The sequence below is a fragment of the Pipra filicauda genome, unplaced genomic scaffold (genome assembly GCF_003945595.2).
Source record: "Pipra filicauda isolate LSUMZ 115617 unplaced genomic scaffold, ASM394559v2 scaffold112_size3218982_pilon, whole genome shotgun sequence".
Taxonomy (NCBI): Eukaryota; Metazoa; Chordata; class Aves; order Passeriformes; family Pipridae; genus Pipra; species Pipra filicauda.
Genome location: NW_024103574.1, coordinates 2,197,959 through 2,214,203, shown reverse-complemented (window position 1 = coordinate 2,214,203; position 16,245 = coordinate 2,197,959). Strand labels below are relative to the sequence as shown.

At 49.8% G+C, this 16,245-nt stretch overlaps 1 protein-coding gene across 3 annotated transcripts in view; it reads left to right on the top strand.

The window, feature by feature from the left end:
• The first annotated feature begins 648 nt into the window (after positions 1-648).
• The window catches only part of F3 (coagulation factor III, tissue factor), a 59,425-nt gene continuing 43,828 nt past the window's right edge, over positions 649-16,245 (top strand). The window contains exons 1-3 of one of the 3 annotated variants that reach the window (XR_005564296.1): positions 655-1,389; positions 1,552-1,624; positions 1,829-1,970. The gene's annotated coding sequence lies outside the window, so the exon portion shown is untranslated. Of the gene's footprint in view, positions 1,390-1,551; positions 1,625-1,828; positions 1,971-4,667; positions 5,435-5,597; positions 5,671-16,245 lie in introns of those variants that run through there. The other 2 variants (XM_039383340.1, XM_039383343.1) reach the window with 2 other exon arrangements.

Here is a 16,245-nt window from a genome sequence, read left to right as displayed (position 1 = left end):
GGGCCAGGGCCTTTGCTTTGCTTGGCGTTGGCCTTTTGCCATCGCGCTCCTGTGGCTGCCCGGAGAGAGGGGCAACCGCCCTGTAAGGAGGGCGAGGGTGCCCGCCTCCGCGCCCGAGGGGGGAAACGGAGCTCTCCCGGACCCCCAGCCCGCCCGCCCTGTAAGCAGGGCAGGGCTTTTTCCCTTGGCACCTTTGGTGCCTGCTGGCGGCCCCTGGCCAGAGTGACCCCCCGTAGTCGGGGTGCGTCACAGCCCGTGTCCCTTGCCCCTCAGCGCGCTGAGGCCCTTCTGGCCCGTGCGCAGCCCGGGGGCGAGCCCGAGGCTCTCCTGTCCTGCTCGGCGGCAGGGCCGGCTCCCCACGGCTCGGCGCACAGAGCTTGCTCCCTCTTCTGGGACGTTCCCCCTTTGTGTGCTCGTCTTGTCGGTGTGAGTGAGCGAGCGAGCTGGTCCCTCCTGTAGCCCCCGTAGAGATGTAGGCAGCGTAGCTTGGACTTCCCAGGAGGGAAAGAGGGGCTCTGTGCGCCAACCCGTGGGGAGCCAGCCCCGCCGCCGAGCAGGAGAGGAGAGCCTCGGGCTCGCCCCCGGGCCGCGCACGGGCCAGAAGGGCCTCAGCGTGCTGAGGGGCTTGCCCCTTGTTCCCGAGGACGGAGCGAAGCCCGTTAGGGGCGGCGCGGGCACCGCCACCCGCGCCGCGGGGCTGCCCGTCCTGCTGGCGACGTGCCAGCGTGGGCCTCCCCCCGTCCTCGGGGCTGGGGGCCCTGTCCCCGGCGGCCTTAGGCCGCGAGGCCGTTGTTGGGAGTGCCGGGCCTCGGGGGGGCGGCCCCCTAAGTGGGGCTTTGTGCGTCCCCCCTGCTCGGCGGGCGGTTGGAGGGACCCCCTGTAATCAGGCGGGTGTCCCGCGGGGTCCCCCGGCCTCTCACAGGCGTGGGGCTGGGCGTGTGCCCTCCCTGCCCTCGAGGCCCAGCTCAGGGCCTTAGGCCACGAGCCCCAGTGCCTGGCCCTTGAGCCAGGTACTTGATGCTGCGGGGGAAGGCCGAGCTCCGTGGCTCCCTGGGTGTGGACCCGCCTGTAAGCAGGGTCCGGGTCTGGGAGCCTTTGCGCTCCCTCAGCTGGCAGCCTGTGCGGGGCGACCGCCCCGTTAGCGGGGAGCGGGTCAGGTGCCCCCCGAAGCGGAGAGAAGGAGCCTCCGCAGGCCTTTGGGCCCAGGGCCCCCCGTAAGTCGGGGCCAGTGCCCTGGTGTCCCAGGCCCTTTGTGGTGCAGGCAGCGGCCGGAGCCCCCTGTAAGCAGGGCGGCAGCCTCTTTGGCCGCTGCTTCGCATGCCCAGCTGCCTTTGCCCAGAGGGCCCGGCTCCCCGCAGCCCGGGGGGGACTGCGCCGTGCGTCGCCGTGGTGAGTCCAAGTGAAGCTTGGAGAGTTTGGTGGAAGTGGGGGGGCCTGTGGGGGGGCGGGGAGGGGCTTGGAGATGTGCCTCCGGGGGTGTGGGGTGCGGGTTGCCTTGGTACGGAGGAGCTGGTGTTTCTCGGGCCCACCCGCCTCCTCCCGCCCTGGCAGAAGCCGTCGGAGAAGAGATCGGAAGAGGCGTCGTGAGGGAGGGACGGCAGCGCCGACGCGGGAAGACGCCGCGGTGAGAGCAGCTGAAGTTGGGGGGTGGTGTGGAGGTGTGGGGGTCCTGCGAGTGGGCGGGCGGGTGGTGGCCGGGGCAGCTGCCTCTGGGTCCTGCGAGTGGGCGGGCGGGTGGTGGCCGGGGCAGCTGCCTCTGGGTCCTGCTTTCCTTCGGCGCGAGGACTCGGAGCTTCTGAGTCCGAGCTGCGTCCTCCTGCCTTGGCAGGAGCCCTCCGAGAAGAAAGCGGAGCCGTGGAGCGGGACGGCGAGGCAAGAGCCAGGAAGAAGAGCGTCGGCTTCGCGCTCAAGAGGGGGCGGGAGAAGGGCCCTCTGGGCAAAGGCCCCTCCCTGGCATGACCCGGGGCAGGGATCCCTAAGAGTCCGGCGGGCAGCTTCCGGCTGCGCCGGCCGGCTTGGCGCTGGGCGACCTCCCTGTAAGCAGGGCCAGGTCCTTTGCTTTGCTTGGCGTTGGCCTTTTGCCATCGCGCTCCTGTGGCTGCCCGGAGAGAGGGGCAACCGCCCTGTAAGGAGGGCGAGGGTGCCCGCCTCCGCGCCCGAGGGGGGAAACGGAGCTCTCCCGGACCCCCAGCCCGCCCGCCCTGTAAGCAGGGCAGGGCTTTTTCCCTTGGCACCTTTGGTGCCTGCTGGCGGCCCCTGGCCAGAGTGACCCCCCGTAGTCGGGGTGCGTCACAGCCCGTGTCCCTTGCCCCCCAGCGCGCTGAGGCCCTTCTGGCCCGTGCGCAGCCCGGTGCGAGCCCGAGGCTCTCCTGTCGCTGCTCGGACGGCAGGGCCGCTCCCCCCACGGCCTCGGCGCACAGAGCGTTGCTCCCGCTCTGGGTACGTTCCTCCCCCTTGTGTGCTTGTCTTGTCGGTGCGAGTGAGCGAGCGAGCTGGTCCCTCCTGTAGCCCCCGTAGAGATGTAGGCAGCGTAGCTTAGACTTCCCAGGAGGGAAAGAGGGGCTCTGTGCGCCAACCCGTGGGGAGCCAGCCCCGCCGCCGAGCAGGAGAGGAGAGCCTCAGGCTCGCCCCCGCGCTGCGCACGGGCCAGAAGGGCCTCAGCGTGCTGAGGGGCTTGCCCCTTGTCCCCCAGGACGGAGCGAAGCCCGTTAGTGGCGGCGCGGGCACCGCCACCCGCGCCGCGGGGCTACCCGTCCTGCTGGCGACGTGCCAGCGTGGGCCTCCCCCCGTCCTCGGGGCTGGGGGCCCTGTCCCCGGCGGCCTTAGGCCGCGAGGCCGTTGTTGGGAGTGCCGGGCCTCGGGGGGGGGCGGCCCCCTAAGTGGGGCTTTGTGCGTCCCCCCCGCTCGGCGGGCGGTTGGAGGGACCCCCTGTAATCAGGCGGGTGTCCCGCGGGGTCCCCCGGCCTCTCACAGGCGTGGGGCTGGGCGTGTGCCCTCCCTGCCCTCGAGGCCCAGCTCAGGGCCTTAGGCCACGAGCCCCAGTGCCTGGCCCTTGAGCCAGGTACTTGATGCTGCGGGGGAAGGCCGAGCTCCGTGGCTCCCTGGGTGCGCACCCGCCTGTAAGCAGGGTCCGGGTCTGGGAGCCTTTGCGCTCCCTCAGCTGGCAGCCTGTGCGGGGCGACCGCCCCGTTAGCGGGGAGCGGGTCAGGTGCCCCCCGAAGCGGAGAGAAGGAGCCTCCGCAGGCCTTTGGGCCCAGGGCCCCCCTGTAAGTCGGGGCCAGTGCCCTGGTGTCCCAGGCGCTTTGTGGTCCAGGCAGCAGCCGGAGCCCCCTGTAAGCAGGGCGGCAGGCTCTTTGGCCGCTGCTTCGCATGCCCAGCTGCCTTTGCCCAGAGGGCCCGGCTCCCCGCAGCGGCTGGGACTGCGCCGTGCATCGCCGTGGTGAGTCCAAGTGAAGCTTGGAGAGTTTGGTGGAAGTGGGGGGGCCTGTGGGGGGGCGGGGAGGGGCTTGGAGATGTGCCTCCGGGGGTGTGGGGTGCGGGTTGCCTTGGTACGGAGGAGCTGGTGTTTCTCGGGCCCACCCGCCTCCTCCCGCCCTGGCAGAAGCCGTCGGAGAAGAGATCGGAAGAGGCGTCGTGAGGGAGGGACGGCAGCGCCGACGCGGGAAGACGCCGCGGTGAGAGCAGCTGAAGTTGGGGGGTGGTGTGGAGGTGTGGGGGTCCTGCGAGTGGGCGGGCGGGTGGTGGCCGGGGCAGCTGCCTCTGGGTCCTGCTTTCCTTCGGTGCAAGGACTCGGAGCTTCTGAGTCCGAGCTGCGTCCTCCTGCCTTGGCAGGAGCCCTCCGAGAAGAAAGCGGAGCCGTGGAGCGGGACGGCGAGGCAAGAGCCAGGAAGAAGAGCGTCGGCTTCGCGCTCAAGAGGGGGCGGGAGAAGGGCCCTCTGGGCAAAGGCCCCTCCCTGGCATGACCCGGGGCAGGGATCCCTAAGAGTCCGGCGGGCAGCTTCCGGCTGCGCCGGCCGGCTTGGCGCTGGGCGACCTCCCTGTAAGCAGGGCCAGGTCCTTTGCTTTGCTTGGCGTTGGCCTTTTGCCATCGCGCTCCTGTGGCTGCCCGGAGAGAGGGGCAACCGCCCTGTAAGGAGGGCGAGGGTGCCCGCCTCCGCGCCCGAGGGGGGAAACGGAGCTCTCCCGGACCCCCAGCCCGCCCGCCCTGTAAGCAGGGCAGGGCTTTTTCCCTTGGCACCTTTGGTGCCTGCTGGCGGCCCCTGGCCAGAGTGACCCCCCGTAGTCGGGGTGCGTCACAGCCCGTGTCCCTTGCCCCTCAGCGCGCTGAGGCCCTTCTGGCCCGTGCGCAGCCCGGGGGCAAGCCCGAGGCTCTCCCGTCCTGCTCGGCGGCAGGGCCGGCTCCCCACGGCTCGGCGCACAGAGCTTGCTCCCTCTTCTGGGACGTTCCCCCTTTGTGTGCTTGTCTTGTCGGTGTGAGTGAGCGAGCGAGCTGGTCCCTCCTGTAGCCCCCGTAGAGATGTAGGCAGCGTAGCTTGGACTTCCCAGGAGGGAAAGAGGGGCTCTGTGCGCCAACCCGTGGGGAGCCAGCCCCGCCGCCGAGCAGGAGAGGAGAGCCTCAGGCTCGCCCCCGGGCTGCGCACGGGCCAGAAGGGCCTCAGCGTGCTGAGGGGCTTGCCCCTTGTTCCCGAGGACGGAGCGAAGCCCGTTAGTGGCGGCGCGGGCACCGCCACCCGCGCCGCGGGGCTGCCCGTCCTGCTGGCGACGTGCCAGCGTGGGCCTCCCCCCGTCCTCGGGGCTGGGGGCCCTGTCCCCGGCGGCCTTAGGCCGCGAGGCCGTTGTTGGGAGTGCCGGGCCTCGGGGGGGCGGCCCCCTAAGTGGGGCTTTGTGCGTCCCCCCTGCTCGGCGGGCGGTTGGAGGGACCCCCTGTAATCAGGCGGGTGTCCCGCGGGGTCCCCCGGCCTCTCACAGGCGTGGGGCTGGGCGTGTGCCCTCCCTGCCCTCGGGGCCCAGCTCAGGGCCTTAGGCCACGAGCCCCAGCGCCTGGCCCTTGAGCCAGGTACTTGATGCTGCGGGGGAAGGCCGAGCTCCGTGGCTCCCTGGGTGTGGACCCGCCTGTAAGCAGGGTCCGGGTCTGGGAGCCTGTGCGCTCCCTCAGCTGGCAGCCTGTGCGGGGCGACCGCCCCGTTAGCGGGGAGCGGGTCAGGTGCCCCCCGAAGCGGAGAGAAGGAGCCTCCGCAGGCCTTTGGGCCCAGGGCCCCCCTGTAAGTCGGGGCCAGTGCCCTGGTGTCCCAGGCGCTTTGTGGTCCAGGCAGCAGCCGGAGCCCCCTGTAAGCAGGGCGGCAGGCTCTTTGGCCGCTGCTTCGCATGCCCAGCTGCCTTTGCCCAGAGGGCCCGGCTCTCCGCAGCGGCTGGGACTGCGCCGTGCGTCGCCGTGGTGAGTCCAAGTGAAGCTTGGAGCGTTTGGTGGAAGTGGGGGGGCCTGTGGGGGGGGCGGGGAGGGGCTTGGAGATGTGCCTCCGGGGGCGTGGGGTGCGGGTTGCCTTGGTACGGAGGAGCTGGTGTTTCTCGGGCCCACCCGCCTCCTCCCGCCCTGGCAGAAGCCGTCGGAGAAGAGAGCGGAAGAGGCGTCGCGAGGGAGGGACGGCAGCGCCGACGCGGGAAGACGCCGCGGTGAGAGCAGCTGAAGTTGGGGGGTGGTGTGGAGGTGTGGGGGTCCTGCGAGTGGGCGGGCGGGTGGTGGCCGGGGCAGCTGCCTCTGGGTCCTGCTTTCCTTCGGTGCAAGGACTCGGAGCTTCTGAGTCCGAGCTGCGTCCTTCTGTGTTAAAGCACATGAAAAGGTTCTGCGTCTATCTATCTATCTATGTATTTATCTATCTATCTACTTATCTAATGTATCTATCTACATATAGGTATAGAGAAATATAGCTATATATAGATAGATATAGGTATAGATATAGATAGCTGTAGCTATAGCTATAGATATAGATTTGAATGAGACTGGCAGAACTTAGTTGTTTCTTCCAGTTTTCATTAACTGCTGTTGGAAAACAATAAAAAAGTTATAGCCAACGAAAATACAGAGAGACACGTGGAAGTTAGAGCCCATTAAACACAGTAGTGATTACAATCATAACAAGATTGCTTTCTGTTCAGGAAAGCTTGCTCAGCCAGCCAGAGGGAATAAAAGGGAAGAGACAGATATTCAACCTGCCTTTATTTTCAGTGCTCCTATCTTGTGAGTTTACACTAAAGCTTTATCAAGGTCTGTACTGTTGAAAACCTGTTCTGGAGAGAAGTTCATAACACATTACCACAGAAATTACTTCTGGCAGTGGAAACTTAAATGCCACTGAATTGCATAAATACAGGCAAAACTCAAGGCATCTACGTGCTGCAGCAGGGGTAACTTAAAATAACATATCCACAAATTGCTCAGTTGCTCTGGTAACAACTGATAACCAGCATTAATGCATAACACAGTAAAGCAATTATATACATTTATATCTATCTCCTCTCTACGAAGAACCACAAATACTGTTCTTTCAAAATGTTTTACTGCAGGGTATGACACTTGACTTGATATTGGTGTGACGAGATAAACTATTTAATTGGGGCTTTAGCATACTAGCAACTTATTTATCACAGTATTTGGCATTCCATGACTAGGGAGTCATGATAGATTATCTTTCCCAAAAACATTGAAAATGGCATCTCCTTTCCAATTGCTTTCCTCTAAGTCGCTTCTGAATATCCTATTTACCTTTTGCAATCTCCTTGTTTTTCTCTGTGTCCAGTCTCAGTTGTCCATTCTTCTTTAGATTCCATCCATATATATTATGAGGCAATTAGTGCTAGGTATAAACAGAAAATTTGGTGGGACAGAGAAAACAAAAACACTGATGTCTCAAAAGTTCAAAGGTCACAAGCAAAAGTTTCTGCAACAGAAAAACTAAGGAGAAAGAGAGAGGGGAGAGATGTGCCTCAGGATAGTGATATTAAGTGATTGGGTCATCAGGGAGAAAACAGACATTAGGAGTGTGGACAGCAAAGTTTCCCACACAATCTCTTGGGTTTTTTTCTTTGTTCTTACTTATAAGTAAGAATGAATATTATAGACAACGAATTCAGAAATCTCATGAGTCTCACTCCCAGTCATTATTTCAATGGCAAAATATAGAAATGAATTAAATTCTGTCTGTCCATTAAGAAAGGAAGAAATTGCCTATTAAGACAATTCAGAAAGATTATAAAATATTAAACAATAGAACAGTAAGGTTTGGGGACAAAACTGAAAGCAGGTATTCAATATAATTCTCATCTGTCATTGCTCATCGTGGTAAGGGGAAGGAAACGTGGGGAAGAACGCACACTGTTTGCTAATATTTGCTGTCTTTCCCAATGGCTCAACAAATTAATTCTCTAGCTGTCACACCTCATACCTGAACCTCTCCAGGGATGGAAACACCTTTGTCAGACTGCCCCCATTTTCTATGGTTTGTGCATATTAACTGAGGGACTTTGAGTTGGCCATACTGTTCGTTACCAGTGCCGTCCAACCTTTGATGTTCTCAGGGTACAGACCACATAATAACAGCTGCTGAGATACCCTCTGTTACAGTAGTTACTGTGTATACGTTTTCCTCCTAAAACAAAACTGATTGAGTAATGATTTTTGTGACTGATTCAGCCTTGTATTCTGTTCATGAAATGATAGCGACTGATTTTTTTTAATGTACTATTTTTCAATCAATACATATTTTTTAAACTTTTTTTTTCTTCTTTGTTGATCACCAGGTCTAAACCCAACTTGTCTGTTCAACTGTGGCTGTTATTTACTGATGATAAGAGTCTGAAAACTTTTATGAAACAAATACTAGATGGACAGTTTCATAATAGACGTTCCATACTGGTAAACTGAAATGCTCAAGTGTTCTTGCATGCAAAATGGATGCAAAAAATTGATTAATTTATAATCTCAGCTTGCTGGAAACAAAAAAGCATATGCATTACTTGTCCCGTGCTTTTTTAAATGTAACTGGTATATTGGTAGCAGCACAAATTAGCATGTAATTGTCAATATACTGCATATAGTTAGTAACACTGAGGATATAATTGCCTGAATTGTCCATGTTTAAACAGTGATGACAAAATTATATCAGAGCCTGTTAAATACAACTATATTAGTAGTTTAAAATTATAGTTGAATAACTGACAGTTAAAACTATATTAAACCTAACCACTGATGCCTGATCTATTTGGACTCAGGCCTACCAACTTGCCAGCATCTTTTCCAGGGATATATAGGCCTGTTTACCAGTATGCTGGGACCACGCATTTAACCTGAAAGTAATAGTACTGTGAGGATACAGGTGACCAGATATTTTTAGTTTCAGGGCATTCCTGAAAGCAAACATAACGAAGCAGCTGGTAATCACTTGGCTACATGGCCACGTTCACCATGTATAATTCTCTAAACTGACAAGCAAATTGTGAACTTTCAGTATGAATGTGAACAGCCCCAAGGGCAGTAAGGAGGGGTGGATTTATGAGCAGACAATGGACAGATGAGCAGACGATGCAAAACTATTTGTCTATGCTTTGATTCATAGAAATGAGTGCGCCAGGCACAATGAGAGATGGGCAGACTCATTACTTCATTTCATTCTTCTGAAAGGACGCAATATAATGAGGACAGAAAATAGAATATGCAACGCATTCTTTTTTTGTCTCTAATGTACTCCTGTGGTTTCCTTCATGTTTTTTTTTTAGCCTGTTACACCAAAGTTGGAAAAGAGAAAACAAAGGAAAAGCAGATAAAGGAGTAATGAATGATAGAAACTGCCTTACTCGGATTCACAGCCCCATCAAAGGGGGCTTGCACAGTTCAGGTGGTCTGAATTGGGATAGCTCTGTAATTACAGCCTATTGGACAGACAGAAAATGTCTCTGGAACTGCCAGACTGGATTTTTTACAAGAATTAAAATTGTTGTTGTAATAAGAGAGGAAGTGGACAAATATACTCAGTAAAGTCTATTAAAAATAAACCTTGTGTGTGTATGCCTATAGTTCCAGTTGAACTCTAGGCTGGCAGGAATCAGCCTGTTACTGAGAGGCACCACTGCAGGACAGCAGGACATCAAAAGGCAGTAAGCAAAATGACTACATAGAAGACTATTCCTCTGGCCACTGCACATATGCACAGCAGTGCATGCAGTCAGCAGAGCTGTCAGTGCTTCCTGGCAAACACAGACTGCCTACAGGCTCCTACAGGCTCAAAGTCACATTATATCTGTATCCTCTGTACTTTTCATTAGTATGTGTAGAACAGCTAAGCTGTAGTGCTGTAAAGTAATAACACTGTGCTTACCCAAACAATTAAAACTTACTTATCTTCCCTCAAAATACCAAATAGTGGTGGTTTACATAATGGCTTTTCCTCAACACGGTCAAGCAGCCACCTTACCAGAAAAGGCAGCAAACACCAATCTAGACTAAATAGTATGTTCATCCATGCAATGATGGGGCACAGCATTAAGACAAATGTTTTCCCTGCTGCAAAGGTCCTTATGAGGCAGAGAAGGGGCCCCAGAATATATTCCAGGACCTGACTTTGCCTCTCTGGAACAGAACAGAAAGATTCCTCATGCTCCAGCTCCTCCAAGCCATAGTGCTTTGAAAATATAGCATCTGGTCCAAAATCTAGTGAACTTGGATATTCTAACTGAACATACATTTCATAAACTGTATAAAATGAATCTGCTGTGCTAGTTGTTCTGCTCTAAGGCTTTAAGGGAATGCCAAACATGAACAGTTGAGTCTGGACCAATTTTGACTGAGGTGTTCTGATCAAGGTTTCAGCACTTTTGCAGGATATGTGTTTGATAGTCAAAATGTTGATCTGTCATTATTCTGTGGATTATTCATTGTCCGTAGAATTAGCCTAGTAATCATTTTCTTTCCCATTCTACTATTTAGTGTTACAGTGCTATTCTATTTCCAGAATTGTCAGTTAACATCTTAATCCGTCTGTCAATTAGTTGCTGACTGATTTAGGAAACAGTGTAAAAATGCCTGAAGTGAATGGGGCTGAAAATCTGCAAATAACGTAGGAAGGAGCTATGCAGTATCTTCACATTACAAAATATTTACTTAACAACCATCTTGAAAGTGTATTCTTTAGGAAACAGCTACTCCAAACAGCCTTCCCTGGTCATGGTTTAAAATTAAAACAAAACAAAGTAAAACCATAAAAGTGGAAACAAGCCATGCCATTAACTCTCCTTCATTTATACTATACAGGGTCCAGCCTTGTTCAATTTAATGCAAGTGTTTATTCCTCTGGAAAGATGGACTTGGCATAACTGCCAAGAATAACAACTTGATGAATGATGATTAGCAGTAAATACAAAATGTTTATCTCATGTTATGTATGGAGCCCTGAAGAAGTCATGACAATACTGTGTTGTTGACTTGACTAGCTTAAACAGACATAAATGTCTCAGATGGAGGAGGTGGTGCTGTGGAGAAGATGAAATAACGAACTTAAGATGCAGCCTCTTTTCAGACATACACTAAGGGTGATCATAACTATGATCTGCTTTTCCATTTGCAGGACATTGCTATCTGAACACACTGTGGGAAGCGAGACTTGAGGAACCGTATATAAGTAATGCTGCCTTCTGAGAAATTGTATTTGTCCTGTAAAGACAAAAATATCTTTCCAAAGTAACAAGACATGTTTATAAGTCAGTCCTGCTGGCACTCAGTTCACTGTAGATGCTCTGGAATATGCAATGCCAAATTGAGCTCTGGCACCTGAGCCAGTGCTGTTTTCTGCAGGATGCAACTGGTGAAACTTGTAAATGATGAGCCCCTTTGACATTCTTGTGTGATACATTTTAATAACTTTTTTACTAGAAATGTTTTACTAGACTATGCAAAGAACAGGGACATGAAATTCCTCAAACTCCATCTCCCTGAAGACACTGAAGGGAATACTGTTTCATTCTGAACCAATTTGAAATGTAAGCAAATGGATATTAAATGTTTTAGAATCATTAATGTTTCAATGTGAGGGTTTTTTTTCTGATGATGATGAAGTGCAGCATTTTGGCATTCTGGTTCTTATTTTTTCTCAGAACTCTATGAAGATGTCAGTATTTCACTTGTGATAAAAATATACGTTTTAATGATGGTGTCCTCCATTCTGATTTTTGCATTACTAGGTGAGTTGACATGGATCTACATTGTTTTAATAAGTCTGTGGTCAAAGTATTTTAGGAGTTAAACATTCATTAAATGCTTCTGTTAATACAAAAATGTTCTCAATGCACTAATGAAATAAGAAAAATTGAGATTTTCGGCCCATCTATATTTCTGTAAAATAAAACTATATTATTCAGACTACACTCTCTCTCTGTGTAGTCTGAAACTTAACTGAAATTCCCCTCTGCCAAATGAGTCTCAGAGTTTGAAGGAAATTTGGATTTGCATTTGAGTTTTAAGATTCTAACCGTAGGTATTTATTAAGAAGTATCCAGACACCACTGGAACTACCTTTCAAATCCTAGTAGTTGATTTGACAATCCTCATTAGTAATTTAAAGTAACATAGGGACATGTCAAAGCAAGATGAGAAGGTGTTTGTTTTTCTAGTGTGTGTCAGAGACCCTATCACCAGAAATAAAATGTGGTTTGTTTTCTTCTGATATTAAAAAATAATGCTTAGACAGTATATGAGAACTCTCTCGTTATGATGTCAGATCTGAAACTAGAAAGGAGTTCACGTTTCACACTTTCACTTAATAATCAAACAGAAAAAAAAAAAGGAAAGAAAATCAGGTATAAATATGTAAAATTTACTTAATGCCATAATGACAAGAAGAAATTCAGAGAGAAGCATTTCTTTGTAGTTTAGGAATAATGATAACCACAGTACTCAGTGGACTCAGTTTAAGGCTAAGAAGGTCAGGCCATAAAAAGTATAATAGAAAGCACTGAATCATGTCAAGTCAGCTAGAGAAGGTAGAGAGCGAGGACAACAGGTCAGTGCAGAGACCTGTCGTCCCAGCAACCATCTGATACCTGAAGTCTTGTCCTATATTTCATTTCATGCCTACAAGGCAGAACAAATAGATTACTACACCTAGTAAAGCAGAAACCCAGTGTTCATCCAAAGAGCATAAACCACAAATTAGTGAGGTTTGGGCAGTGTCTGTGGTCGATTTTATATGTGCCACCAAGCAGTCATGACACAGGACAGTGGGATTGAGCTCAAAGTGGAAAGGGAGACAGGAGACACAGAATCTGGAGTACTGGGAGGAGGTGTGGTGCCAGGGGGGCAGCACAGAGTTTCAGGGACCTGGGCTGAGAGGTGGTAGGACAGGCAGGGCAGCATTGAGGAGCTGTGCCCTCCTGCTCTTTTGGAAGCAGAGTAAACATGGTGGAGTAAAGCTTAGAGGCTGGAAGGATGATTGGAACCGGGTGTAGTGAGAAGACAACTGGCAAGGCAGGCACGAAGGAGTGAGACCTGGGGCAAGGGAGGAACATGAGAATGAACCTTCAGCATAATGAGGAGGTGCAGCTCATGGCACCACTTCAGATGTAGGATAGGCACAGAGGTGTGAGGCTTGGGGCTGAAGAGGGCCACCAATGTACCAGGTTAAGGATGGGCCAGAAATACAGTGAGTCCCTGGCATGGCTACAGAGAAGACAGTCTCCAGCAGAGCTTCTGTAGCATGTGTGCCTGCTGAGCCCCCGGGTCCCAGGGGACAGCTGCCAGGCCCCGCAGATGCTGCCGACCTGGGACAGGGCAGGCACAGGTGTGGTGACCAGGGTGCTGTGAGAACAGAGAACAGCACAGGAGCTATGGAGTGTTGAAATGCCCAGACCTTGGTTCTGTGCCCAGACAACCATAATGAGGAAGGAGAAAGAAAGAAATCACATAGAGCAAGTGGCAACATGCTCTGTCCCATGATCCACCCTGGAAACACTTGGCAAAAAATGGGTTGCTGTCTAGAGTGATTTGTGTCAAGTGGCAGCTACATGCCTAAGAGGCCAAAAACTCTCTTCAGAGCACCGCTGTGCAAGGCAGGAGACTGCAGGCTGATGATATATTTTTCTTTGTGGCAAAGTTGATCGAACAGTTTGTCATCCTTTTCTTCCCCCCCCTCCCTCCATCTACTTAGCTGAAGAGTTACCTTTAGTATATCCTCTGACATGGGATGAATCACATTTCTAAATTATTTTAAACTTCAGAAGTTAAATAGTTTGTGGCGTTGTCATTGTTGTTATTTTTATTATGCTTTTCTTTCTCCTAAATGTGTCCTTTTCCCAATTTAAAAAACATGAATGATATACTCCCTGTGGCCAGCTAAAATTGGGCATCTGAAAACCCTGAAGAAATGAAGCAAATTGACTCTTACGTGTAAAACTTGCTGAGTAATGCTACCCCTTAAAAAAAATTCTACTCTTAACTCTTGCGAACTATTTGCTATTCTTTCAAACCACATCCTTTAGAAACAGAACTTACTACTCCATGTTGCATAATGTCTGTGGCAGTCATGCTCTTTATCAGCGTTATTAGCGCTTAATAACTATACAAATATTTTCCAGTTCTTTTGCTTGTTATGTCTCTGTATGGTTACACTAAATGCTGTGTCAGAAATTGCTATGAATAGGACTGTTACATTCCTTAGCAATGAGCAGTAAGCTGCCTTTAGAAAGAAGAGGTATAATTTGAAAATGAGCTTTTTTCCCCCTGTGTGGTGCGTATATATGTACGCATATGTGTATGTATGTGACAAGCATGCGTATACATATACATACTGCTAATACATATACATACTGTGAGACAAAATACAGCAGTTCTGAATGTTACAGCTCACATGTCCTACAATATAAATAGAATATATTATGTATAAAAATGATACAACCAAGCTGCATTAGAGACACATTTTAGAGTTTAATGCCTACTGGTAACAAGATAGAAATAAATACCAAAATAGTTAATTTTGTGTCATAGAAAACTTAATAGAGAAAAAAACTATGAAATCAAAAGGGAGGAGCTGCTCTCTATCTACTTCACTAAAAGCTTACCATATCTTAATTCTGCATTCATTGTGAACCCTAAATTCCTATAAAAGTTGATAAAGAAAAATAAAGTGAAAGTTGGTGGTTTTAAAAATCTATTCACACAGGTTTGTGAACGAACACTGACACAAGTACAGCAGTTATTTTAGGACACTGGAATGGAGAAATGAAAGTTTGTTTACCTCAGAAACAGATCTTAGTGTAACAATAAGAATTTGTACAATCAGGTGATCCCCATGTCTTGTTTCTTTTGCTGGTTAAACAGATTCATGACTAAAGGTATCCAGAAACACACTGAGATGTGGAAACTATGATAGTATACTGTCTAGTATATAACGTCTAAATACGTGAGTTTATAAAAATATGAACTTAATTTTCTATCATTTATCAGAAAATGCAGTGAAATATACAGTATTAAAATATAAAACAGCAACTAAAGCTGTGACAATAAGAGAACACACTTTTCTATTTTAATAAAGTACCTTTTGAAGTCATATAACCTTTAGGCCTTGTCTCTTACACGAGAGAAACTTTGTCTAATCTCTGCATCAACATATATTTGTTGATTTCAATCCCTTTGCCAAAGGCCTTTCTCCACTGACCCAGGAGTTTTGCTTATTATGCACATTACTTTGCACCACTTGCTTTGATGTGTCACTACAGTCAATTAAATATTATTATCACTCCATGGAACGTTTGTTTTATAAAACTTTCAGAAAAAATCATGGTTCTCACAACTACATTTGAGCAGAGCTAACATTGAAAAGATATGCCCTATCCTTACAGAAAATATAAATATATATGTGTTTATAAATATAAATAGATGCACCATAGGTCAGTTCAGCAGAACTGACAGATAAAGTTTACAGGTGGCTTTGACCAAGGCACTTAATTCCCCATGGCCCAGTTCCCTTTTCTGAGAATGAAAGACAGTACCACCTAGACCTCTACTTTCCTTTTGTGGTGTTTTTCGGATGAAAAAAAGATGTTGTTGTTAGTATCAGTACTTTGGTTTGCTTTCTCCAACATACCTTGAAATATAAGAACAAATAATAAACACATTCTTCTTTATAGTGGTTTAGTAGTAGGGAAAGAATACTAAATACCCTTACATCTCATTGTTTCCTATTATACATTACCACAGCAAAGAAACACTTTATGGAATATGATCAGTAACCACTACAGTGCTGAGCTACTTGAAAGTAATTAGTTTGGGTTCAGAGGCAGAGACAGCTAAAAAGTTAAAACTTGGGGTTGGTTTTAAATGAAGAGTATGTATTTAACTGTGTCTTTAAACTCTGTGAACCTACCAAGGTTTCAAAATCGTGATGGTTACTTTGTGAAAAGTGATTATACTCCCCAAAGTGTTTCTGACTATTTGCTTGTACTTTTGATAGAAATAACATAAGCACAGTATTTCTCAAGGAATTTCAATGCCTTTGGTTTTGATGCTGGACAGAAGTCTTAAGTTTCTGGATTAGGAGGCTGTTTGATCCTTTTTGTAGCATATGTAAATATGGTATGAGATAGTACAACTTCAGTAATATTGTGATCAAGATTTTCAGCTTTGGGAACTTGATTAAAATCTGGCTTGGATTGCATACACAAGCAGTTTTAAATTTAACACAGGAAGAATATTTGTGTTTAGCAAATAATATTGTGCCCAGAACATGCAAGCAATAAGATAGAGAATACTAAATGCAACTACCATGCACTCAGTTTGGCCAACAACACTACAAATATGGACACATATTTTGCACAGTCATGGCCTCTTATAATTAAGATTGTAATTTTTCATGGACTTGTTTTCTAAGCTACTAAATAATTTTTAAGCTATGTGGTTTAGTAATGATAGTGTAAGATGTGTACCTGTTTGCCTGGTGATGCAAACCATAAGGAATGCATGGGGTTCATTCTCTTTGTTAATTTTTGAGCATTCTTTCAGGTGGTGTTTCAGGCTATCTACGTGCTAGACATTTTGGAGCCTGACTGCTTACAGGATGTTTGTCTTTCTGCAGTATTGTGACATTCAGAATCATCCAGCACATTTTTGCCAATGAAGATGTCATAGATTTAGAGAACTCTCAGCTCAGAGATTTGCTCTGAGAAAACTTAGTCTTGTTGACTTTGAAGTCATGAATCTGTTTTCATGGG